Source organism: Erithacus rubecula (genome assembly GCF_903797595.1).
Source record: "Erithacus rubecula genome assembly, chromosome: 3".
Lineage (NCBI taxonomy): Eukaryota > Metazoa > Chordata > Aves > Passeriformes > Muscicapidae > Erithacus > Erithacus rubecula.
The window spans coordinates 7,755,594-7,781,396 of NC_136689.1; the positions used below are offsets into that span (position 1 = coordinate 7,755,594).

General features: G+C 39.8%; 1 long non-coding RNA gene across 1 annotated transcript; it reads right to left on the reverse strand.

Annotated features, from left to right (window-relative positions):
• Positions 1 to 13,446: 13,446 nt before the first annotated feature.
• Positions 13,447 to 25,513, reverse strand: LOC306800707. The gene is made up of 3 exons (XR_013773908.1): positions 25,408 to 25,513; positions 24,593 to 24,668; positions 13,447 to 14,966 (listed from the first exon to the last, which is right to left on the reverse strand). It is a non-coding gene; the product is annotated as an uncharacterized lncRNA (long non-coding RNA).
• Positions 25,514 to 25,803: the final 290 nt, after the last annotated feature.

A 25,803-nucleotide genomic window follows, 5' to 3' on the forward strand; every position in this document is an offset into this window, starting at 1 on the left:
TACCTTGCAGAGTGTTTTGGTTCTAAGCAATTTCAGTCTTAAGCATACTTAATTCCCTTCTGAGATCCTCCATCACTAACAACACAAGATCAAATAACCAACTAATTAAAATTTATGTCCATCTTCTATTGAAGTCATCATTCATATCCCCTTGAGTAGGTGATTTCTGACTGTGTGATCCCACAGGAATATTTTTATGTCTACAGTAATATGTGAGTGTGGAAATGTGGAGTTTATTCTGTTTCATTCCTGTGTAAATGGAAAAGGTTTCCATGAAAAAGTATTTTTTCCCATTTTCAGATATATATTCTGCAAAAATGTAGCTAAATTTGCCTTGCTTCAAGGAAACAGTATAAAGTTCTATATATATAATTTTCTCATTAAAATGCACATCAGATAAAATCAAGTTCATCTTTCAAAAGGCACCTTTTTGCTGTTATTTCCTCAGAGGTGTAACTGTTTCCCTGGAAATAGCGGAAAACCTTTTTCTGAGATGTCAATATCACTCTGAACATGTTATTTGGGGTGTTGGGTGACTGCTCATCTCTTCTGTGGATGAAAAAGGGCCTTAGCTCATCCCTAATGACAGCTTCACCTCCCCAGATATGTTTATATTTGCAAAGAAAGCCAGGCTGGGCTCAGGCTCAGGGAAGTGGATCTCCTTTATTCACAGTTTCATTGCTCACTGGCACCACACTGGACACATCCCAGTGCCCACCAGGGAATGGCACATGCCTATGGCTGCTCCCCTGAGCCAGGAAGAGTGAGAATGAAAACTTTCTGACTTCCTTCATCTTACACAGTATTCCAGCACTGTCCCAGGAAGATGTCTGGACCCTTAAATGCATACTCATGTGCCATTATGTGTTGAAAACAATTCTTAGCAAAACCTCATGATATGAAAACACCACTCTGATGGGCAGTGACACAGCTCTCACAGCCTTTCAAAATTGTGGAACTACAGAAGAAAACACAAAGGATGATGGTTCTGTCTTAATTTTCCATATTGGCAGCACAACATGGTCCAGAATAAACCCAGGGCCAGGTATGGTGTGGCAGGGGTTTGCCCAGGTCATTTGGCCTCAGGCTTGATTTATTTAGAATTAATTTCAACACTTCTTTAGCCATACAGACACAGCTTAAAACAACATTTGCTAGCTCTGCTTCCCAGAAGGCAAAGAGGGGAAATGGCCATTCCTCTCTGCAGTGCCCCCACTGCATCACTGCTCTCCTTTCACCCAGGTAGAGGAAGCCACCTGAGAACAGCTCTGCAAAAGCACAGACCTCAGAACAGACCTCCAAGTGGAAAACCACAGTGCTGCAGAGCAGCCTCCTTTCAGCCAAAAATGCTGATTACCAAGGAAAGAAATTCGAACAGGGTTTGGCCCAAAGTGAGTGGACGACAAAAGGGTTGTGCAGGCAAAAGTGGTTAAGAAAAAGGAAAGGGCATCACGACTTCCTGATAAATTGTGTTCTCAATAGGTTTTTTTTGAGCTAAAATTAAAAGTCTGATGATGTTTTCAGCACTGTTATTTATGCCACTCTGTGGTTTATTTACTTTTATCTAGATGGTTGCAATGATTTTTATGCATAATTTCTACTGAGTCATGTCCACTTTTGAGCACATCTGGTTGGAGTGAAGTTTTTCCAACCAGGACAATTCCCAAGTACACACTGTCCTCAGTTCCAACCAAATCATTAAGAGATGCTGTGGGACTGTTTGTTTCAGCAGTGCTTGATATGGCAGGCAGGTACAGCCAGCCTGGGCATTGTGCAGACAGGGCACCACAGAGCAGGGAGCCCTTGGAGTTCCAGATGTCTGGAAAGAGGTCCCACACCTTCCAGCTGCCTGTGGGGGTGGGATGGGAAGGAGGGGTGGTGGAATTGGCTGCTCAGGGCACTGCTGCACCCCATGCCCACATGAGGAGTGCTAAGCAGGACTAGAATGCCTCCTGCTCAGACCAACCCACACTTTCACACTTGACCTGGAAAAAACCCTCAGAGATGGGGAAAGGAGTGGCTTTGCCAGAGGTCTCACATCAGAGCAGTGGAGAAATGAAATGAAATTAAATAGCCTTCTCTGGGGTCCCACTGCCATTGACTGGTTTCCCCCATTGCTTTTGAACTGAGAGGAGGTGAGATGAGCTGTAGCTCCACATGGATCTGCTCCCAGTCACTGCTGTCTTTGGGCTCCCAGGCCAGACCACTGCTCAGATTCCAGGAGAACCAGACACCTGCACTGCTTGTCCCCAGCACAGCAGAATTACTGGTTTTAAAGGAATTGCACAGGATTTTAAGCTCCTACTGACCCCACACATGTTTAGTGCTGGTGTTTCCAGCACCAATAGCAGAGAAAAATTTTTGAGGATCCTGGTGTGTGAGCAGTTTAGAAAAAGATTTACTCTGGTGATTGCTAGTCATCTTCTTCACAAGCATACCAGTTCAGTTCAGAAATTACTGTGGGATTGATGGAATTTAGGCAGGAGGATATGACTGAATGCTTCTAAAACGAGAGAGGACGAGAAACACCACGTAGTAGTTCTAGGGACATATTTCTCCTCCAGCCTCCTGTGTGGGGCCATAATTAGAGATCTGATTTACCATTATTGCATGATTTATTTCCTTTAGTTCTTGCTTCCTCCGAGTCTAATAGATTTCTTGTGTTATTAGATAACCCTCTCTGTGAGCTGTTGTACAGATAATGGTTTCATGCCACAGACCCAGAGCTTTAATTTTCACGAGTGCACTTAAAAATAACAATCAGGCAATGAGTTATTAGTCAAGTTATTACTCTCAATTGTGTCACCATTAAATAGTTTGGTGGCTTTCTTAGCTACAGGAGCAATTGGCTGAGTGTCCTCTCAGTCTCCCAGATGGGGAATGAGCCTGGTGACTCTTTCATTGTCCCTTCAGAGGGGCTCACAGCACCTGGGTGTTGGTGCTGTCATGTCCAGGGCTCGAGGCAGCACATACACCCTGTAGACTATAGTGGAATTAAAGCAGATGCTCTGTTAAGTAGAATTATATTTGAATACTTGGCTCAATTTAAGGAGAAAAAAGGAGTGCTTTTTATGGTATTTTTGCTGGTTAGCTGAGGATCCAGTGCTTCAACCACTGTAGGGCTGCAGAAGAGCCTCTCCCCAGCTATTGGCATGGGCTTTTCCACTTTGAAGTTGTGTATCAGGTTACCTGGGCTTTGGGAGTGTGATCATATCAGAGGCAGAGTCCACTGTGCAGTGAAGGGCACTTGGTGTGTAATGGATGTTGCTCAGCAGCAGAGCAAATCAGCCTCTCAAGCTTTTATTGCATCCCACAACGGGAAAGTGGAGAAGTCCGAGTTTTATTTAGCTCCATAAAATATTAAACCTCAACAGTGATGGAGTTGATAAAAATCTGTATTTTGTAAAAAGCCTTTGTTTCAGGGCTATCCTTATTATGATTAGCCTGTACATTCTCAGGGAAAAAAAAAAAAAATAAAATAAAAGCAATATCTATTATTACCAGCCAATGATACAATAAGTGTCTTGGGTATTTCTGCCAAACTTCTGTGCAGGTTCCTAATGAGGGAGATATTAAGTTAAAATCAATGTGGGAGTAGTTCTTGTAGACCAGGGGAAAGTGTGTCATTATTTTTACTGGCCAAATATAGTATCATCATCCATTAACTGCCTAGCTGAAAAATATCCTGTATCTCACTGGGATGCTGATCAAGTCATGTTCTTGTATATTATTTCTCTTTAAGGTATGTCTAGCATGTATTTCAGCAGGAAGATTTATGGCAGGAGAATCTCAAAGCACTGGGAAATTTTGTGCTGCTACATTTTACCTGTACCCTAAAAATCTAAAAAAAAAAAAAAAAAAAAAAAGAGTAAAAAACCCATGAAATAAAAAACTGTTTGCTGTAGGCTACAGGAAGTAATTTTATCCAAACAGACCATCACAAAACTTTGAAACTTAAACTATCTAGTTCTCAAGAAACATAACAAATCTCAAAGTATAAGAAACAAGTAGTCATAAGGAAACTCAAGATATAGTGTTCAAGTTCAAGTTAAAACTATGAAGACATAACACAATCCATTATACATATGCTTTTAAGGAGCTGATGTTCTAAATAGAGGTAGGTAATTTTTGCCTTGTATCCACAAAATAAAATAAAAGTCTGAAACTATTGATTGATTTGGGTTGAACAAAGTGAATAATTCTGACTGCAAAAAGAATAAAATTCAAGAGCATGATTCAACTCTGCATTAAATAAAAATTCATTATAGGTATTGCTTATGCTCTTAAGAAAATTTTTTTTTTATTTGTTCAAGGAAAGTATAACAAAAGAGTCCTTTCTCTCTTCTAGATTAGTGTAATGGTCTATGGGTTTATGTGTCTAATTTGACCACACAACTCAAACACAGTTTTTCACAGAATTCTGTACTTACATCAATGTAGAAATGCTGTTGAGTAATTAATTTCATTTAACATCATTAAAACAAAATATCTCAAATCTAAAGTTTTGTCTCGTTTCATATAGGAGGAATCACTGGGAGGCCAAAGATTCAGAATATTAAGGTGGGGAGAGAGAGCATATGAAATCGACCTTGTTTGGTATTTTCTGGTATTGTGATCACCCCTACTATGGCCTTCTCAGGGAAAACAGTTTAATGTGCTTTGGGACCAGCTGATTTAACAACACCAAAATGCAGCTCTTTGGGAAGACCCTGACAAGCTGTAAGTGAGGTGAATTTGATAGATATGGGTGAGGGTGCATGGACACAGCCCCTCTGTGGAGGCAGAGCACCAGGCACTGCCAGCAGGAGATGTCCAACCCCAGACCCTTCTCTCTGCCCTGTCTCAGACCCACGGGTGTGTCCTGGAGGAAAGTCCCCACATCTGGCAGTGGCCATGCCAGCAGGTTGTGCAGCAGCTCTGCTGCCAGTGGAATATTCTGACCCTTCAGGGAAGGGAGCCTGGGTGTGCACAGGGCAGCCCTTTACAGTAAAGGCAATCCCCACTCTCCTTACCCCTCTCGTTTGATAATGATCCACTAATGGAGAGAATTAAAGTTGGCAGCCTTTGCCTTGCAGCTGTTCTCCACTCCCTCCTGATGAAGACAGGCTTTGGGGAGCCAGTCTGCCATCAGGAGATACTCCTGCCCTTAGGCTCTGCCTCCTCCTCCTCTCATTGCAGAATCTGAGCCCTGTGGCTGTCTGCAGGGCTGAGGCACCCAAACTGCATTTATCCATCTCAGTGCTGTTAGAACTCAGGCAGGCTAATTTAGAAGCTTGGATGTCTCAGAGTTTCTGCCAGAAAACAGAGAGTATGCTGTGAACTTTACATTGCCTGCTACCAGAATTGCTTGAATTTCTGTTAAATCTTTGTCATTTCTATTTTTCTTTGCTGGTTACATGACTTTTCGAAAAGTCCTTTCAGTCCTATTATAACATTATAAATCACCTGCTGAACGATTTGGATTCAAGGTGGTTGATTCCTCACAATTTCTGCAAGATCAAAGGTATGGCTGTCCTCCAAAAGCTGTGATGCTTCACATCAAAGTTCACAATGAAAACTATCTCAATTTTCCTCTTCAGCATTTGGATTTGACTTTATGACAGTAACATTTCGACTGGAGTGTTCAGCCTTCATTTGCAAGAGGACACGGCTGTGCAGGTTAGCATGGCAAAGGCAAAATCAAATGGAGCAACTCTGATTTCAAACCTTCTGTTCCTCGAATTTGTGAGCTTGTTTAAAAAAGTGAATGTCTTTAGCACTGCTATAAATATCCCTTTGGTAAATGCCCCGAGTATCTTTCAATCCATGCTGATCCTTGTAATCACAGCCACATTGTTCTGGTTGTGTCACTGAAAATGCTTTTGACAGAACAAATGATGATCACCTGTGCTGGAGTTTGTAAAAAGCCTAAGATCAAATCTGTTTTTTCATCGAGAAAAAACAACATTCAGTTCATTTCTTTCTCTCTTTCATGTGCAACTCTTTTCACTGTTTTTTCATTCTTTTTCTCCATGAGCCTCACAAAACAAATAACTGGTGGGAAGTTCATAAAGGAATTGCTTTTACTTGCTTCAGGTGCTGACGGCCTGGTGTGGCTTGTTATGTTGGAGTTTTCTGCTTAAAGCTGAAAAAAAAATAAGGTTTAGGGACTGGACTCTGCTTGAAAGTAAGATTTCTGCAGATGTGCAAAGGCTGATACTCCTGTACCTATCCCTGTACAGCAGAACTAGACTTTAAAGTGTCTGAAGAGGGTATATTCAGAGAATATCAGTCATAAATACTTTTATGTCTGACTCATTTAAGCTGGAGTTGTAACTTTCACATTGCCACGTGCCTTTATATTATTGAAGTTTAAAGGAATTCCTTTCGAAGCCTAATGTTTGGCTCATGATGAAAGAAAATCAAACAGCTTATTTGGAGTTACGTTAAATAATTACACGTGTAACCCTTTAAATGCTAGATATGCAAATAAAGTGCTATATGGTGACTTACTTAGCAAAAACTTATGGCCATAATCCCCCTGTCTTTTCCCCTCCCCTATCCCATTCCTCTTTCTTCTGAAGCTTTCTGAAACAGAAGTTACCCCTAGCAAAAATTGTATGATTAGGTAAAATACAGGTTAATTCCTGAAAAAAAAAAGAATGTGCATAAGAAAAGAATCAGTTCTGTTCCCAAAATAATTGCTGACATCATTGGAAATTCAGCTGAATGGAAGATTCACAGGATTATTGCTGTTTCTCATGGTACTTGCTGTGACCCCCAGCACTTTATGCTTTTCCAGCTGGGGAAAGGTACATCTGAGTCACAGCTATCCCTACCCTGAGAAAGGCTCACACATCCTGGAAGGCAAGAGCTGCTCTTTGCCTCACTGAAATGGGGCACCAGTGGGGATTTCTGGAGGCACTGAGAAGCCACAGCACTGAACCTGGACAGGGAGATTTGTGTCTGTGAAAAATTCAGATGAATTCATTCAGCTCAACCTGTGTTCAACCTTCCTTAGCTGCCCTAGCACTGCTGGTACTCTCATGCTTTTGTACAGAAAAAGAGCTAAAATCTTAAATCCTGCAAAGGATCTAGTCCCAGCTGAGTCACCAAAGGCAATTTAGGAATTCCTTGGATTTATGCCCTCTGCTCCAACATATTTTAAGGCTAATATACAGGATTATCTGTTTAAGATCTATCATTTCGCTCAAACCATTAAAAACCATTCCCAATAGAGAGGGACACATTTCCAAAATATTATTAAATTTCTTTCAGAAGATCTTGTTTGCATGGTAACTTTTTATTAACTTAATTGCTGTATGCAGCTAAAGAGACTCAGAAAAATTGCCTATTTTCATGAGCTCAAGTATTTCAAGGAGAACACTGAGCTTCATTGTATTAGAGCATTTTTGGCTTCTTCATTGCTCTGAGCCATGACAATTTGTTGTCAAAATATGTGAGCAAGTATCATAAAGCTTGGAATAAGGGGCAAAATTTTCTCTAATCTCAGAGAAGACTGAATTCAAAATCTGAGTTATGAACCAGATCAGGGGGTTTTGTTTGTTAGTTTGTTTATATATTTTTCTTTCTGTTTACTTGATCCAAAAAAGTCTGTCCTTACAAAGTTGGGGGTTTTTTTCTGGCAAAACTCCACTTGCTTTTGATTTTGATGGTTTTCTGGGGGTTATGCTAATGTACCACTTTAAAAAAAAAAAAAAAAAAAAAAAAAAAAGCATGGCTGCCTTTACTGAAAGGTTTGCCAGTACAAAAATTGCAATATTTGACCTTTGCATACAAGACCAGGGATGGGCAAGAACTAATTTAGGTCAAATGAAGAAAGAAGTTTTAGCCTTAAATAATTTTAATTATTTAATTAAATGAACCAGTATATATTTAGCTTTTTTTTTTTTTTTAATTTTTTTTTTAAACGTTTGGAAAAAGGACACAAAAGGCAGAGAGAACTCCACTTCTCAGTCAGAAATAAAACTGTAACACTGTGAGAACAGTGAGTGAACAAATGTATTTTTAGTTACTTTTTACCGTGTTCTTACTTTTTTGTTTAGATCTGACCATTGCTTAATTTTGTCATTCTCTCTCTAAATATTTTACAAAAAGCAATAAACCACATTCATTTTTGACAGGGTGGTGTTGCATGCTAGGGCCCTCACAGTTTGTTTATAGCATACCCAAAGCATTCTGCTAATAGAACATTTCAAGGCTAAAGAAGCAAAACCTCGCAGTAAACACAGAGAGGCTGCACAGGCTTTCTTGTCTGCCTTTGTCAGAGCTCACGTTTCAGCTGTGCTCCCTGCTCCACCCACTCTGCAGATAAAACAACACCAAGTTTGCTAGGTTAGTTTTATATGAAAAAGCTGCAGCAAGTCATGGCATTAATTCTTTTGAGTTAATATGCTTTTGGGCAAATTGGCTACTGCTGCAGGGATGAGCTGCTGTCCTGTTCCCCTGGAGTTTTAATGTCCTATTGATGAGCCTAAAATAAGGTCCAGAAGGAGTAATGAGAAAGCATGTTTTGCCAAGAGGGACTTCATGTGTATGGTCTGTGATAATGCCCCAGTGGTCCTGCATAAAATCAACCTCTTTTGAGGATCTAATTCATTTGGGAGGGAATGTTTCATGGTGGACACTTCCAAACTGAGTTTTGACCAAAGCAAAGCTGTTCATCCTGCAAGTCTGCAAGCAGCCAAGCAAACATGCACAGTGAAATAAAAATCCATAAAGGCACTTCTCTGAGGATCTATGTTCTCCTCTCTGCCTCTCATTTTTTGTGGCTTCAGTGAAATACTGTTGCAGACCTTTTCTAGCTCTGTAGATGCAGAATGTCTGGCAAAGGCCTTATCCAAGCAACACCCTGAGAGGGAAAGCTGTATCATCCCACATGAGTAGAAGGTCTCAACCAGTCCCCTTGAAAATAAGTGAAGTAAGAAAAAGGTATAAGCAGAGAGCAGGCAGGAGAGGAGAAAGATATCATTCTATATCTTCACTGGTTCGTGGCAGATAACCACAGAATCATCGTTGTATCTAACCCTGCTAACAGCCAAAAGAGCCCTGATGCTGTAAAAGTCCTGTGAGCACAGGATCAGGTTTGTGCTGTTGCTGCTGCCCATCCCAGGCCATCATCCTGCAGTGCTCCTCACCTGGGCTGTCAGCAGGAATCCAGTCCCTCTAGTTTAGAAGGGAAGCTCCTTTGTATGTGAATCCTCAAACATATGTACTAACCCAAACAGCTGCTTATTTTAATGAATGTGGTGTTGGTAATGTGATCTAGAGCAAATACTTGAAGCAAGTTGTTGAAATCCTGGTAATTTGCTGTTGCTCACACAGGTCAGTGGATTGTCTGCTTCAGAAGAAGGCAGAGTCATACACTGGGTACTCTGAATATGCTTTTCTCTGTCACTGTCCTGTCCTAGCAGCTTGTCAAACACTGGAGAGAGAGCACAAAGTCTTCAGCCAGTTTCTACCATGCACAACGAAAAATGTTTGGTAGAAGGGAATTTGAGAGAAGAGCTAACTGGGAACAAAATTCTGAGGTGGGAAAGTGGATCCCAGAGGTAAATATTTGGCATAGTTCTATTATGCTCTACATTAAAAAAAGGATAATTTTGAAAACATAGTTGCAGGTGAACATTCCCTGCAATTCCAACTGCAATTATAGTTATGACTCTGACATAAAGCTATTCCTTGGCCATTATGCTTCATCGTTCTAATAAAGTTACTTGTTCCACTAGGAAAAAAACAGCTGAAAAAATTATCTTCCTCAGATCAATAACTTCTTTGAAAATAACAGCTGTGTATAAGCAATAGCTACTATATTTTTAAGAACACTCATAGTCTTTCAGGCAGCTAGAAAGGTTATTCTTACTAGTTTTGAATCTAAGATAAAAATCTTCACCAGCCACATGAACAGGCCCTGTCTGGAGACAATATCTTTAGCCTACTTTTCTCCCAGGAACGTGTTTGAGTGTGGTTTTTGGTTTGGTAGTGGAGTTCTCTGATGTGTATCAACTGAAACATAGGAGTGTTTTTTTTATCACCATCATTTGTAGATGTGGTCCAAGTTAGCAGTGGGTAAATGTACTACCTGCAAAACGAAATATGAATAAATTCACCTGCTTACTCTGAGCTCCTGTTATTCAGTAGCTCCATCTTTTTCCCAGGCTTTTCACTCCATTAACATGTAATGTACCTTTAGTGCATACTATATGAAGATACAATTCAATAATGTCTTTTTCTTTGACTGGAAGCTATATAACCCCACTGTTGTGCCCCACTGTTGTGGAATAGATTGCATTCCTGGATCATGTTGAATTGCAGACAGGGATCACAGCATGCCCAGCATGCAATAAAAAACCTTTTTGAGATGGCATCCCAAGTGACCTTTCAAATTGCTACTGCCTGGATATGTCCTTAAGGAATGGGGAAGTAGAAAGGTAGGAAAACAGTAAATGATGATGATGAAGAACACAATGTGTTCTGCACCTACTGCTCTCCAGCTCTTTGTGTCTCCCTCAAAGCCATGCAGGAGATACTCCTGCCCTTTGCTAGAGCTGACATCCACTCCAGCTGGGCTGCTGCAGTAGAGACAAGCTCAGAGTAATCCCTTTTAACAACTGCTGTGTTTGGAGAAAAGAGAGATTTTTTTCTCCTGATTTAGTTCTTTGGTGGAACAATTTATGTCTGAGTCTGGCAGAACTCCTGAATTTTTAACATGAGACTTTGTTTTATCCCCTTGCTGTTGTGATTCTTCTATTCCCAACTCTTTACCAGCTGACAAACCCCAAGCTAACATGAATGCAAATGTCAAGGACAATACTGAGGAGGTATCATCTCATCTTTTTTGACACAACCCTCTGTATTCTGGGTGTATTGGTAAAATCCTCCTGAATGCAGGGAAAGCTGATAGTGCCATGAAGATAGGGATGAAGATCTGAAATAGGTTATTTTATGTTTCTTCAAGAGAAATTTGCAGAGAAATCGATAGTACATATCACTCAAGGGGATTCATTTTAGCACAGATGAATGTCTGCATTTTATGAGGCTACAAAAACAACTTGAGATTTTCTTCTCTGGGAGCCCAGAAATTGAGACAGCACAAAACAGCTGACCCCTGTTCTTTTATTTTTTGAAGCTAAGCTGAAGACCTCCAATTTCAAAAGTAAGTATTGATTTTGGGTATCCAAGTTGAAACTCCTTAAAAGTAGAATTCTATAAAAAGGAGTAGTAGATTGAAGGAGGTGGTCCATCAATTTCTGCAAATCAAGACTTTTCTAAGTGGCTGAAGCTGCTCACTTCAGCATGCTTAGATGAGTAAGGCAGATGCCAGAATGTAAATGCACTAAAAGTAATAGCAAAGCACCTCTAATGTGTGTTGTATATTTGTGCTTAGTCCTGAAATCATGAGTATTTTCAAGCCATATTAATAAAGAAGAAGAATATTAGGATTGCTGGCCATTTTACTGTGAAATCTTTTCTTGTTTTGAAACACAAAGGTTAACAAGATTGAGTGGAGTCATTTCCAAACACTTCTCCTCAAGCACTAAATATGCATGAAAACAATATATACAATATTTTTAGAATAAATGTTGCCAGAAAATTGAAGAGTGAATATTTCACATTTAAAAAGACTTTGCTTCATTAAATTGGTAATTCATTTAACTGAAAAAAGTAGATAACATTACTTGAAATGTGAAAGACATTTTACATATTGTAACTTTTAATGATATTCTGCTGTGTAATAAGAGTCCATAATTATCTGTCAAAGCCACTGACTTACCTTTTTTCCTCCAAAAGCTACTCCATAATAAAGTATTACTGTCATAATAGGTATTCTACTTTTCTCTGTGACATTCTTTCCCACTTGGAAGAATAATAGGTATTGAATATAATTCTATAGAATCAGCTTCTGTAGGGCTAAAACAGGTGTTTAACTGGAATGGAGTAATGTTTAAAAAGGATTAAAATTGAAACAGGAAGCATTTTGTGCCAAAAATATTGTGCTTAAGGTTGCTCATCATCTTAAAGTTGATGTTTCAGACAAAGGTTTGCTTTCATTTGGGTGGGATGATTTCTGTATTTTATTATCCTTTCAAATACCTACATAGAAATGTTAGAAAGCCCAGCCAAATGGGTGGACACACCCCTTATTTTGGCAATTTTGTGAAAGTGACACCTGGACAAACATCTGGGCAGCTGAATCTGTCAGTGGTAGTGAAAGTCAGCCAGAAAGGTCAAAAACACTGTAGACAACTGTGGTACTTTGATTTAATCATGTGCTGAGCTTAAACCTCTGAGGCAGACTGGTTCAGAGAAATGCAGCACACATGAGTGGGAATGTGATAAGGTGGAGAAATGAAGAGAGTCCATGGAGAAAGTCTCGTTTTGACCTGGCACTGGCAGGATTTAGGTGTTGTCCTTCAGCTGCCTGGTCATGTCAACTCACCCCACGGGTGTCCTGGGGGAAAGAATGCAGGTCCTACCACAGGCAGGTGGGTGTGCAGCTGTGGGGCCAGTGCCTGCCAGATTCTCCTTGCTGGCTTTTAATATCTGTGGAAGCTTTTTTCCACATTGCACTAGATTTTGGAAAATATGGCCTTTGAAAATAGGGGATGACTTTTCTGTGCCCAGCTCTGGCAGCAGGTTCTGTTCCTTTGACATCCAAATAATGGTGTGCATGAGACATTATGCTTTAAGGCACAGCAGAGCTGGGGACAGAGAGACTGAGATGGTGATTTTGCTTTATCACCTTAAAACTACTTGAAGTCCACAGTGAAATGAAAACATTGGACTGAATCTCTCACTATCTTTTTGTGATGGAAGTTCTTGCAGAGCTGGAGAGAGACTGAGGAGCACAGAACAAACTGCCCTAGCTTCCCTGCACCATCCTGCCTCAAAACTTGCTAAAATCTCCGTCATGATTTGTCCTGCTCCACCATGGTGTTCCTTTCTCACTTGAGTCCCATTTGGCTAAACCATGGTGCCACATGTGATGTTTGTGAAGTAACCACGTAATTTACCTTTTCTTTGCTAACTGTTGTCAAACCTCTTCTTTTTAAATTGGCAGAGTAACCTTTCAAGTTATAGGCAAGAGGGGGAAATGAGTGGTTTTGCATAAGAAATGGATTTTAATTCTTTAATAAGGATTTTTACATTATTTCATCTTTGCTAAACCGTGTGACATTAGATGAAGGACACATTCCAGGCCTAAGACCTGAGCATTACATTTTTGATAGAACTTGATCATAAATTAAATCCAAAGGCAAAATATATCTAAAATGGATGGTCTTTTTAAAGTAAAAGAGCATAGCAGGCAAGAAATAATAATTTTCTAACAACTGAACTTCTGGAAGACTTTACTCTGATGTGCTGTCTTGACCTCAGAGGTGATGCCAGCAGCTTGGGCAGTGAGCTGCCACAGCTGAGCAGAATGCCCTGGCAGGGGGATTTACACTGGCTTTGCTGCTGCTGCTGCCCACAGACACAGCTCTCCTCATGTGGTGCAGCACGCACACTCCAAGGGCTCAGCCTGCTCCCAGCACAGCTCTGCACCACCAGGGCAGCAGCAATCTTGCTCCTGATTAGCAGGGAGGCACTACTATGGAAACCCTCATGGAAAAAGAGGCTTCTGCAACCAGGATGCTTATTTTGAGGTATGTGCTTACTGGGGAACCAGCCCAGTTTTTGAAGGGATGTGACATTATGAACGTGCCACACGTCCCAGGAGCTTGGATCCTGCTCCCAGCACCCCCAATGGTATGTTGCACTGTCCTTCCTAGGATGACAATCATGTTTCAAATTCTTCCACCCCAGCTGTTAAATTTCTGAAGGTTTTGACTTTCACACCAGCCAAGCAAGTGGACATTCCCCTTCTCAATGGGCGCACAGATTCATTTGCATGAGTTTTCGGTTTTCAACAGGTGGCACTAAAGAGCCAATAAATGATTCTATTCCCAGTCTCCAGCATGCAAACTCCTGGGCAGGCACTTTTATATATGTTTATCTATTTAAATATGGCATCATAATTCCAACTTAATTAGTCATGTAATTGAATTGTGTGACCACATCCATCCAAGACATTTGCATCTACAATTAGTTAGGATTTATCTAAAAGCACACGTTTTGTTCTCTGTTTCCTCCAAGTTAGATTACTCATGGATGGATTAGGTGCTGATTTCATTTTGAAAATGTCCAAATACATATATCTGGAGAAAAATAAGACTGCAGAATTGGTAAGCAACAGACTGGCAAAGAATTCTTTTTCTTTTCCTTTGCATTTTATAATACTACCAAAGGCCAATGGCCATGGCCAATGCAGGCCAGACTTGATGTACTCCTAGAGAGTAAAAGCCTGTAGCATCTTCTTCAGACTTCTTCATTTTAGTAGAAACAGGATTTAAAAAAACAGAATGGCTTTCCACATACTACCAGGATTTAATCCTCTTTCAAGGTAATTTTTACTTAAAATTACGAGTTTCCAACGACTGCAATACATTTGTCAACTTGAATTCTTGGAAAATAATGGCCAGAAAAAGAAACTATTAAAGACATCCTTGGGAAACTGCCTTGTTTTCCTGCAAAACATTTTCATGCATCTCAGTTGAAGGAGCAAATGGAGACCCATCATGAGATGTGCTCAGCTATGACAAATGTGAGTTACAATACTATGAATGGCTCAGAAACTAAAAAAAAAAAAAAAAAAAGAGCTTTGAAGGGGTGTCCAAACTGATGACAATGAACCAAAATACTTCAGAATCATGAAGGGCAATGTGGCTTTCATGTCTTAATTTTTTAAAAAAATATTTTTTTCTTCAGAACATCTGTACCTGCTTCATAATCGGCTGTCACAGGATAGCAAAGCTCTTCTTCCACTTCAATTTTGTCAGCCAGTTTCAACCACTGCAGGATGTACCAGGTCACTTCCAGAAGAATAAGCACAATTAAAGAAAAGCTTTAAACCCCAGCTGAGCAATCTGTGAAGAATTATAAATACAGCTGTCAAAAGCAAACAAACAAACAAACCAAGATAGTTCATTTTGCAACTAAATATATCATCTTTCAGCAGTGGTGCTTTGAGAACAGTTTGATCCTGAAAACCATGAGGAGAACAGGGAAAATGGTACCAAGATATTCTGTGGTTAGAAACAATTTCACAAGTGGGTTAGAGCACGCTATCATGGCAGCACTGCAGTGTGAAAGGGAGGAGCAGGCCAGCATTCCACATTTCTGGGCACTCTTTGAAGTGACCTTTGCTTTGCAGCTCTTTCTTTTAAACAAATTATCTCCTGTACCTCCTCTATGAGCTCTCTTAGTCCACAGCTTCTCAGAGGCCTTTTGTTCCATGAATGGTTTGTGGGGGGGGAAGCAGTGGACTGCTTCAAAATTGTTTTTCCCTGAGATCTCTCTTGTCTCTTTTCTTCTACTCCAAATTGCCTTTTTTTTTTTTTTCTTTTTTTTTTTTTTTTAAATCAAGATTTTCTTCTTTTGGAAAAACCCACCCTAAACTTGCAGAGGAGTAAACAGTGAGTCCCTGAGGGGCACACTGGCTGCTGATCACATCTTCAGCAAGTATTTCTGCTCTGGGTGTTTCTCACTGCTGCTGTTTTTAGCATCATATTAGAGTTAGGCCAGATGGATTTTGTGCTGGCAGAAGTACCCACTGAAATAGGACTTTTTTCATCCCAGAAAGTTAGTGGAAGGAGGTTTCCTATCATGCATAAGATATCAAAAAGTACCATTCATCTCAACCTTTAATTAAACAATGCATTTCTAATTGCAATGTGCTTCACTTCAGCCTGATCCTTACTTTTATGTTTAAGTGCTTTCTTGAACAGAATGCAAGCAGGCTCAATTCTTTGCTGAACTGCAGATGAAAGAGCTACAGCCAGACACACACATGAGTGTGCAGTGTGTGTGTGTGTCTGTGTTTAAGCTGTGACAAATGATGGGCAGCACTGTGTCTGACAGATATGTATTTGAAGGATGATTATAGCTTGAGCAGAATTAGTAGAAATAGTTGAGAGGTTGGAACAAAATTAAAAGAAAAGGAATAGAAGGAAATTAATCTTCCTTAACGTCTAGGTCATTTAAAATTCAACAAGTGAGAGTTTTGTAATGTAGTAAAGCACAATTTTTGAGTGGCCCAGAGCGTATTGAAGCAGTATCCTAACAATCTGCTCTCTGTCTACTTTGCAAAACTGTCTGAGCAATGCACTGTCCTCATACCTACTGAAAATCTGCCTCTCACAGTTAATTTTTCAGGATATAGTCATCCTTTGCAGATACTTTTTTCCCCCTAAATTCACTGTTGTGTGTAAAAACTACGAGCTTCATGACCTTGGTGGAAATGCTTGCATGTGACTTTGGAGTTCACTCTGCCAGTAGCCAATTCCCCTCTGAGAGTGACAGATGCAGCAGTGCTAATGACATGTAATAGACTGTATGTGGCTTTAGATGTTCCATGAAAACATGAAAGATCCAGAATCACATCCATATTTCAACAGCCTGACAAAGCTTCTGCTGAACAGTGGCCTATAATTCAAGCATCTGATAAATGTTTGTAGGACTGTAACAAACAGAAGTCAGGAAATTATACCTAAGAAGCATATTTAAAAGATAGAAAATTATATGGAATTTTTTGGAACTAATTGACTCCTACTTTGTTACTGACTAAAAGGATTGAAGTTCTGAGACTTAAGCATGTAAAATTTAAATTTGTCTGAAAGACAAATGGAAAGGTTTTACCTTGACAACAATTTGTTATCTGCCATTTAAAAGGCAAGTAAGGCAATAATTCCCCAGGTGCTGACTGGTGAGAGGTCAGATTGCTGGAAATAGAAGCGTACTGAAAACCAGATGAGAAGAAGGGGAAATCAGTAGTGTCTTTACTAAAACCTAATTAGGAAATAGAATCTTTTCCTCTGCTCTGGAAAGAGCAGAAACTATCAGTGAAATATCAGCAAACAGTTTTGCATCTTCAAAGATATTAATTAAGTAAAATTTGGAAAGTGCTTTGAAGATGAAAAATGGTAGGGAGTGCTAAGTATCACTATTAGCAGGACCAATGTGTCAACTGATGTTGTCTGTCTGCATAATATTGGGTGAACACTTGGTTAATTAAAGTCAAATGAACAGCCTTGCCTGGTCAATTTATAGGGTAAAGCAGGTCTTGTTTCTGGTTGAAGCAAGATGTGGTTTCTGTGTGACTCACAGGCCTGGAAAGTGAACATCAGACATATTTCATGGCTTCACAAGCCACCAGTAGCAATTGCTGTTTCTTACTTTGTGGGTCTGTCTTAAAGTCTCCAGATGCCAGAGCAGTTTTCCATAGCATTTAGCAATTTCTAAACGAGTAATTATTAGTTTGACATCATACCTGCCTTCATTAAAGGCTTGCATCCCTTCCTGGACTAAGACAATACCTCATTCTCCAGATCTAATTTTTCCATCTTACAAATATTTTAGTACTGAAGCATTTATGGGATTAATTTGGCAGAGGCTGAGGTAAGGAAGGATTGCTATTGCTGACCAGGTGATGCTATTCAAATGTTTATCAACAGCCTGGAGGTACACTCAGACCTTGTGCTATTACTCTGGAAGAACTTGTCATGGACCAAGCCCAATCTGCTACTATCTCCAGGATGTAAAAAAATAAACTATAAAGTTTTGCTGTACTTTTGTTGTACTAAATGAACTTTGCATAAGCAACAGTTTATTTGCTAAGTTTCAGTGTTTATTTTTACCAGCCTTAGTGAGATCTCCAGACACTACAGCCCCAATCATACCTGCAGGTGTTCAGTCGAACCACAGGTGAGAGCAGCACAGAGGGGGCTGCTCCCCTCAGCAATGTGGACCAGATCTGGGGCAGCTCAGGCAGGAAGAGCAAACCAGGACTCAGCCCAAGGTCCAGACAGCACAGACATCCCAGCAGGAAGATCCAGGTTTCTCAAATCATCGAGTGGTTTGGGTTGAAAGGACCTTAAAAACCATCCAGTTCCAAACCTCCTGCCGTGAGCACCTTCCCCCAGACCACACTGCTCAGAGCCTCCAACCTGGCCTTGAACAGGAGCATCCACAGCTCCTCTGGGAAACCTGTGAAACTGTATCACTAGTCTCAGGCATTCCAAATGTTTGGTTCTTTTAGAAAAACAAGTTTAGAGGGTCCCTAAAACTATCCCAAACAACAGTTCAGAAAGCAGGAGGAGGACTTTTACCTGAGCTTTCAGTGTAAGTTGTGAGAGCCAGTAACAATAGATGATATTATTTGTCTAAAAGTACTTTAATCACCTGAGAAGTTGTTGCAGGTATTTCATTCCAGCAGTAGTTGTTTTCTTCCAGTGCCAGGACTGTGTGGACAACTTTAGCTTAGTGCAACCTCCTGCTTTGCTTGTGAGCAGCTGCTTTTTGTTTGGGCTGGAGACAGGGGCCTCAATACATACTGAGCAGCATTTGGCAAATGTTTTTCTGGATGTTTTTTGTTTGTTTTGTTTTGTTTTGTTTGGGGTTTTGGGGACTTAGTTTGTTGGTTTTTTTTTTTTTGGGGGGGGGGTCGTGTTGTTCTTGGTTTTGTATTTTTTAATGGCAGAATCTCCTATTTCACGTAGGAGAGCACCCAAGAAACATTCATGAGGTGGATTCAGGGAGAATAATTTTGCTCTCTGATAATGAACAAAAATCTAACCCAAGCCACCTTACTTTTTTTTTTTTTTTTTTTAAGTTCACTATCATTTGATTAATACTATAAAGGTGAACTGTGCATTCTTATGTTCTGTACAGATTCAAAAGGGTTGGATGCCATGAAGCTCAAGGGAAACAAGGATGGGGCAGGCCTGTCTGTGTTAGTCATGACAGCTCTGCACACAAATAGCATGATAAGAATATCCCCAGTGGACAATAATGCAAAGTAAACTGCCTTGAGATGTACCTAGAACAGCTTTCCATTTAGCATATCTGGTTGATTGTATCCAAAGCAACTCCTCAGAGGAAGCAAGTGCAGAACACAAGGCCATAAAGCTCCAGGTCCTTTTACAGAATTGCAGCCAAAGAATTACAGAGAAAACTCATGAATATTGAAAGCACCAGTGAGAAAGGCTGCTCACCCTATTTCTTTCTCCTTGTTCTTCACCTGAATGGATGCACATCAGGATATCTTCTACACAGGCAGACTTCAGATACCTACACTTAAAAGAGCCCTTGCTGGACTCTGAAAATGGACACTGTTGGCTTTCAGTCAGCAACCATGTTTGGGATCTCAGGGTATCTTCCTGAGGAATCTGCCTTCACAGGAGCAGCTCCCCCCAGCCTGACTCCCTGCAGGGCACAGCTCTGAGCACGGAGATGCCCTTGGGTGCCCAGCAGAGCACAGTCTTATCTCTGCAGTGCATAATCCTGCTTAGAGTTTATGCTACACCTCCTTCTTCATGTCCTGGAGGCTGTACCATGAGCAGATGTAGGATTTCAGGCCTACACTTTGAGTCCTGGTCAAATTGACATTTGAAACCTTGATGACCCTTCAGTTTTTTAACTTAAGAGTGTTGGACTTCTTTCCATCATGACTAAAATATTCAGCATCTAGGGTGAAGAAGAGCACCTATGCAGAATAAATAAGAATAATTAAACAGGAGGACAGAGCCCCCCACTATTAATATCTCCTATTGTCTGTATCCTAGTCCCCACAGGGAGCTGTACCCAGCAATGCAAAGGATCAGTAGCTCATTTAGCACTTGTCATACTCCAAGGATGAGTCAGTCTATGACTTAACTAATCTGGCACAATGCAATGCCAAGTTTGATCAGACTGTTTCAGTGGTTCAGCATTATAGAAGAGAACTAAAGACTAAAAGTGATGTTGACTCAGCCATTTGGCTCTTGCCAGTGAATGTTAGTGATTTTTGAACTGCTTGAATTTCACTTCTAATGAAAATCCATTTAGACAAAGTAATTTACGTGCATTTCTCATTTCCATATGAGGTTTGAAACCTTTGCCATATTGCTACCAAGAAAGGCAGTTCAGAATGCAGTGATTTGCCTCTGCTTTCTTACCATACACAAATGATTTTGTCTCATATAATTGCTTGATTTCAATACTCAGTGGATATATTTTGACACATGACAGAAGATAATGGAATTTCCCAGGGAGCAGGGAGAAACAGAATATTCTATTAGGAAGAAGAGGGTTTTTGTATTGGATTGATTAAAAATTTTAGCTGGTACATCAAGAATGTTTCATCTCCTCTGATAAATCAGAAATTGCCAGTCATCGCTGGTAGCAAGTAACAGGCTATTAGTTTCAAGACATAAAGGAAAAATTCCAGCTGAATTGAAGTCAGTGGTAGAACACACACTGATTTGCACAAGGTGAGAATGTCAAAAGCAGTAACAGCCAAACAAGCACTTCAGCCCTTAAATGCAGATTTCATGGACCACAGTGAAAAAAACCCAGGCATCTAAACTGAATTTGGGCTGCAGGTATTCATGGCATCATCAGTGCATAAAGATTCACCAGAAACTGGGTATTTACAGGAAAGTGAAGCAAAGACTCCAGCAAAGACTGAAGCAAAGGACAGGATGCAGTCCTGGCTTTGTTGGGGCTGAGCTCAGCTAGGTCCTGTCTCTCTCAGTCAAAGGGGATCAAACTCATGTGATCCCAAAAGAGAGCACTGGCTTTGTACACACAGCTGGTCATACTGAGGGACTCTCTGCCTCTCCTTTTTTACACATTGCTAGAGAAAAAAATACAAAAATATAAGTGTGTATATGTTGGAGGGGGAGAGATGAGAAATAAGATGGACGTAGCAAGTGTAATGAAGTGAGAGACCTCTGGTTTGGCTCCTGGCCCCACAGCTTTTCCTGGCTTTTGTATTAGATTCTAGATGAACTAAAGCACTACTCTCACTTTGAGGATAAGAAACTAATAGCCTGAAAAGTTGCAAACACTTATCTCAGACCCTATATTAAAGCAAAATGAGCTAATGGGAGCCTCAGACCCAGTACTTCTCACTGGCTGGACTTAAGTAGGGTAACATTGCCAGTGTTATTGCAGTTGGTTCAAAAAGATGTTCCTGAAGTATTAACTTGAGACAAAAGAACCCCATGACAGAACAGTGAGGTGATAGCTGGGCTAGGGACATTTTGCAGATGAATTCCCTTTCTTTTACAGCCTTCCCAGACAGTTATGATCTTCCACAGAGCAAGCACTCAGCTCCATGATGATGGGTAAAGCTCCAAGATAGGGAGATGAATCCTGGAGGAGCAACCTCTACCTTTTCTTTAAGTGATTATAGCCTTGTCTTTATCCTGGCACTCCTCACAGAGATTACATTTACAAAATGAAATTGCCTATGAGGCTGCACACTTTCAGCAAGCCATTTAAAACTGCAGCTCCAGCTAAGTGCCTGATTCTGGATGGGGCTGGGCAAACCTATGTGAGATTTTGAGGTTTTTGCTTTGGGGTCTTAAGGGATTTGGCCAAATATATGTTTGCCCAAATACCAATTTCTTGTTCACTTGACAGTATTTGAAACTTGAAAATAAACACCTTTGGATTCTGAAAGATAAAAGAAAGTAAATGCAGTCTTACTTTTTTTCTACTTACAATGTAGAACACAGCCTTGTAAGGTCCATTGTCAGGATTCTTCTATAGTCAGAGCAGTTTTTAATGACAGCATCCCCAAAATCTTTCTGCCTTACTGCCAGGCTCTAGAGGAATTCTGGGGAAGAAGGAGAAGCTGAAGCAACCTTTTCTCTGTGCTTTTCATACTCAAGGTATTCACTGACTACAGATTTGGGACATCTTCCAAAGCAAACAAGAGTAGGATGTTCCTAGGGCCTTGGTCTCAATGACAAGATCATGGTTTACAGAAAATGGAATAAAGAGGAGAATAAAGAAGAGAATAAAGAGGAGAATGAGGCCCACTGCATTGCATCCAGTCAACTTTTGGATGGAAGTGCTTCCCATGGCCACCAAACTGCTCCACTGAAAATGGTCTCTGAATCTTGCCAGCAATTTCCCATCTTACATTGAATTAGCCATTTTGAATGCAATACATGAAGTAAGAGCAAGAGAAAGCAAAGGAAAGAAGGCAGAGAAGTGAAAAAACTGAATTCTTCCAGATGGGGAGCTATCAAAACAGAGGCAAAAAAAAGAATGATACATAGGCATAGTTTCCTTGTAATCTTTTATAGCTATTTTACAAATCTCTGAACTTTGCCCCAAAATGTTTGATATGCTGCAGGAATATCATGTCAGGAATGTTCCAATGCTACATTTTCAAAGGAATCACACAGACTGCAAAGGCTGTGGTGTTCATGAGCAAATTAGACAGCTACAGCAGCTTAATCATGTTGGGTAGGACTCAGGGCACATATTACAATGCTTAAATACGGGTTTCTGTGTGTTCACATGAGGAATCTGTCTAGGCTTCCCTTATCACCCATTAAGTTCTTTTGTAAAGTCAATACAGGCTAAAGAACTGTTCAGTCACCCTGTGTTTGGGACCTACCTGGTCCTCCATGACTCTGATGAGGATTTGAAGCCATGGCATTTGAAACAGGTTATTACTAATTATTCTCAATGAAAATGTTACATTTAGGTGTCTGGCCATCTGCAATTTTCCAGAACTCTTAGGTACACAAAGTAATAAACATTTCTACTTTTGGTCTCAGTTCAAAGTACAAAAGTACCACTGAAATATCAGAATTATTTCCAAAGCATCAACCAAAATGCCTGACTGCTTTGCTTCTTGAGTCATCTGTGTTCTTCTTGGCATTTGTTCTTCTTGGCAAACTTGTAATGAGACTTGAGGGATACCAGCCCAGAAAACTTTAACACAGCTTCTATTGGTTTGCTGAGGGCAAGACTAGGGGGTTTGGAAGCACCTGATTGATCTGTGGCTGAGGAAATATGTGCTAAGTTTGGCTGTGTCCATATTAACAATCACTTTGAATGTCAGCCTGGGCTGCATTAATTGGTGCTGCCCATTGTGCAAGCATCTGTCCACTAGCTGGGTGAAAACACATTAAAGGTACAGATCAGCTAAGCCCCTGTGTGAAGTTCCTAATGAGAATAAAAGTATGCAGTCTATATTCCATTTCATATAATCACCAGTTATTTGAACTCTCAAGTGTCCAGTCATTCCTTTGACTGCTTCCGTCTAAATTTAGTTTTAAAGACCCCCAAAACAACAAAAACCCAAAAATTCCTTCCTTAATTTGCCCAAAATGTTTCGTCTCTACTTCAATTGCCTTTAAATCCTGTCAATTAAAATTTATAATGGAGGAAACCTGTTAATAGTGAAATGAATCCCCTTGCATTCCCAAAGTGTGCAATAAGTCTTCTCACCCAATTGTAATAAAATTTGTTGTGGCATAGTTTTTGGGATCAATACAGCAGACCACTGTCAATCAAAGAATTTTCTACTTACTTAAAAGTTAACAGACTTTTAGTGTCTTTGTGCTGCACTGAGGACAGTCTGAGTTACCACAGAAGATTAAATCTTTAATTTTACATTACTTCAGCCATCTCTATAGAACAAAGTGGGCTTTACCTGTTGAATATGAGGCTTATGTGAGCTGAAGTGCTCTTGAGACATTAAGAGGCAGTCTTGAACAGTCTCTGAGATTTAAGCTGAGGGGAATTCTAAAGGGATTACTGCAGCATTTTACATAAAACGAGAAATAAAAACAGACTTGAGCAATGCATGATCATAAACGCATTCCTGCTGTGATCAAGAGTTCTGTTCCCATTGCTGTTCTAAGACTAAAGCAGGAAGAACTGTCAAAGGGCAACCATACTTGTAAGGATTTGTACAAGTCCAATTTATAATGAAATTAAGGGGCTGAGTAGTTTTGAAAGATTTGTTAAAAAGGGAGATACTTTCCATAGTCTCTCCAGCCCAGAGGTGAGAAACACAAGCATTATTGGAATACTATTTTGCAGAAGAGGCAGGCTACTTTCCAAGAGCAGACATGGCTAAAAACTCATACAAAAATAAGCAATTTTAGCAAAAAACCCCCAACTGTTTTTAACTATTAGTAACACTTTTCTAAAGAAAATGGAGGCAAACAAATTATGAAGAAACAATTCAGAAATAAAACAAATACTGAGTGACTCATGTCTATGCTTACGTGCTTATTTTATGAGAAAATAAGAAGCAGTAAGTGTATTCTTTCTAGCTGTGATTCACCTTGCCTTTACTACAGCTCCCTTTAATGCTGCAATGGGGTAAAAAGGCTTCTGTACTACCTGTACTGAGAAAGAAATCTGTCTGTGTTTGTGTAAATGTGTGAAACATACACATAAAGCACAGTATACTTCATGTTTTAATAGAGAAATTAGGATAGACCACCAGGAACTGTCAGCAAGTAGAATTAGTTTCTTGTCACACACTCTCTAGCAAAGAAAGATATATATTCTTTGTGGCTGCAGATTCTTAGGAGATGAAAGCCAGGTTGCTGTTCCCTGTGGTGATTGCACCTTGGCAGGGATCACATCTACAGATTCTCTTGGTCCTCAGGAGAAAGAGCAGCCTGGGTTAGATGAGCAAATTTCCCACAGATATCAACCATCACATGGACCAAAGCCACAAAATTGTATCACCTACATATCTTGGGGCATGAAGAGAGATCTTCAGCAAAGTCTTTCAGTTCAAGAGAAGCTCAAGCTTCTCTGAGTCTTTCCTGCAAAGAAACAAGTGTAGATATCAAATTGTGTATTTGGTTATGACAGCCAGATATTTATTAGAGACTCCATTAAAACCACAAACAGCTTAAATTTGTGGAGAAGAGATAAATCTATGAAATTTAGTTTACAAATTTGAGTGGAAGTTAAGTTTTTCCATCATTAGACAATGTGATTATTAAATCTCAGGAAATATTTACTTGGGGAAACACCATGGAGAGATTTCCATCTCTATTTATATGACTAAATGGTTGAAATCCCTCTGTGGATATCTCTTCTGTTCAATTAAAAGCAGCATGAGAGGGAATAAGGATCACAGAAAAAAAGTATTTGATAATTGTCACACAATAAAATATGAAATATGAGTGGAGATCAAGCACGCATTGTGAACCATGTGCATAATTACCATAAACTTTTATGCTGCATCTTGGTCTTTATTATGGCCTCACCATATAAAATACAGATCAGCTTCAATTAGACTAATTTAAAACCAGGTTACCTTTCAGTGTAGCTTCTCAACTATGCTACATGGAAAAATATTACATTTAAATTATTAATGCTATATGTTTATGCTATATATGGTTGTCCCAAATGATATTCCATTTCATATAATGACCAGTTTCTTCCCTGTCCTCCAAACTCCTCTTCCTTTTCCAAGATTTCTGGTCATTTTAATCAAATGAAGGGAATGAAAATTTTAAATGGCTGCTCACAAATGTTATTGAATTATTATCTTACCTTTGAGCAATGGCTACCAAAAAGTTATTTCCTGTTTCTCAATCACAGCACCTTTCAGAAAGTGGAAGGATTTACCCCTGAGAAAATGCAAACATATAAATATTCGACATCTGTAAATATTTAAAAATAACTAGGATATTCCACACTAGTGAGGAGAACATACCTGAAAGTTCCTGAGAGTAGTAAGCACCCAATGAATTTAGCTAGTGATTCTGACATTCTGTTGTAAAGTCATCCTGCTGTGAGCTGAAGATTAGATAGCCTAGTCTGGGCTGTGTTTATTTTGTTATGTTGAAAAAGATATCTCAGTTGATTAAAATATTTTTTATAGATTAAAGACATTTTTGTCATTTTTAATGACTTACTACTAGTACTTTATAAAAAGTATTTGAGATT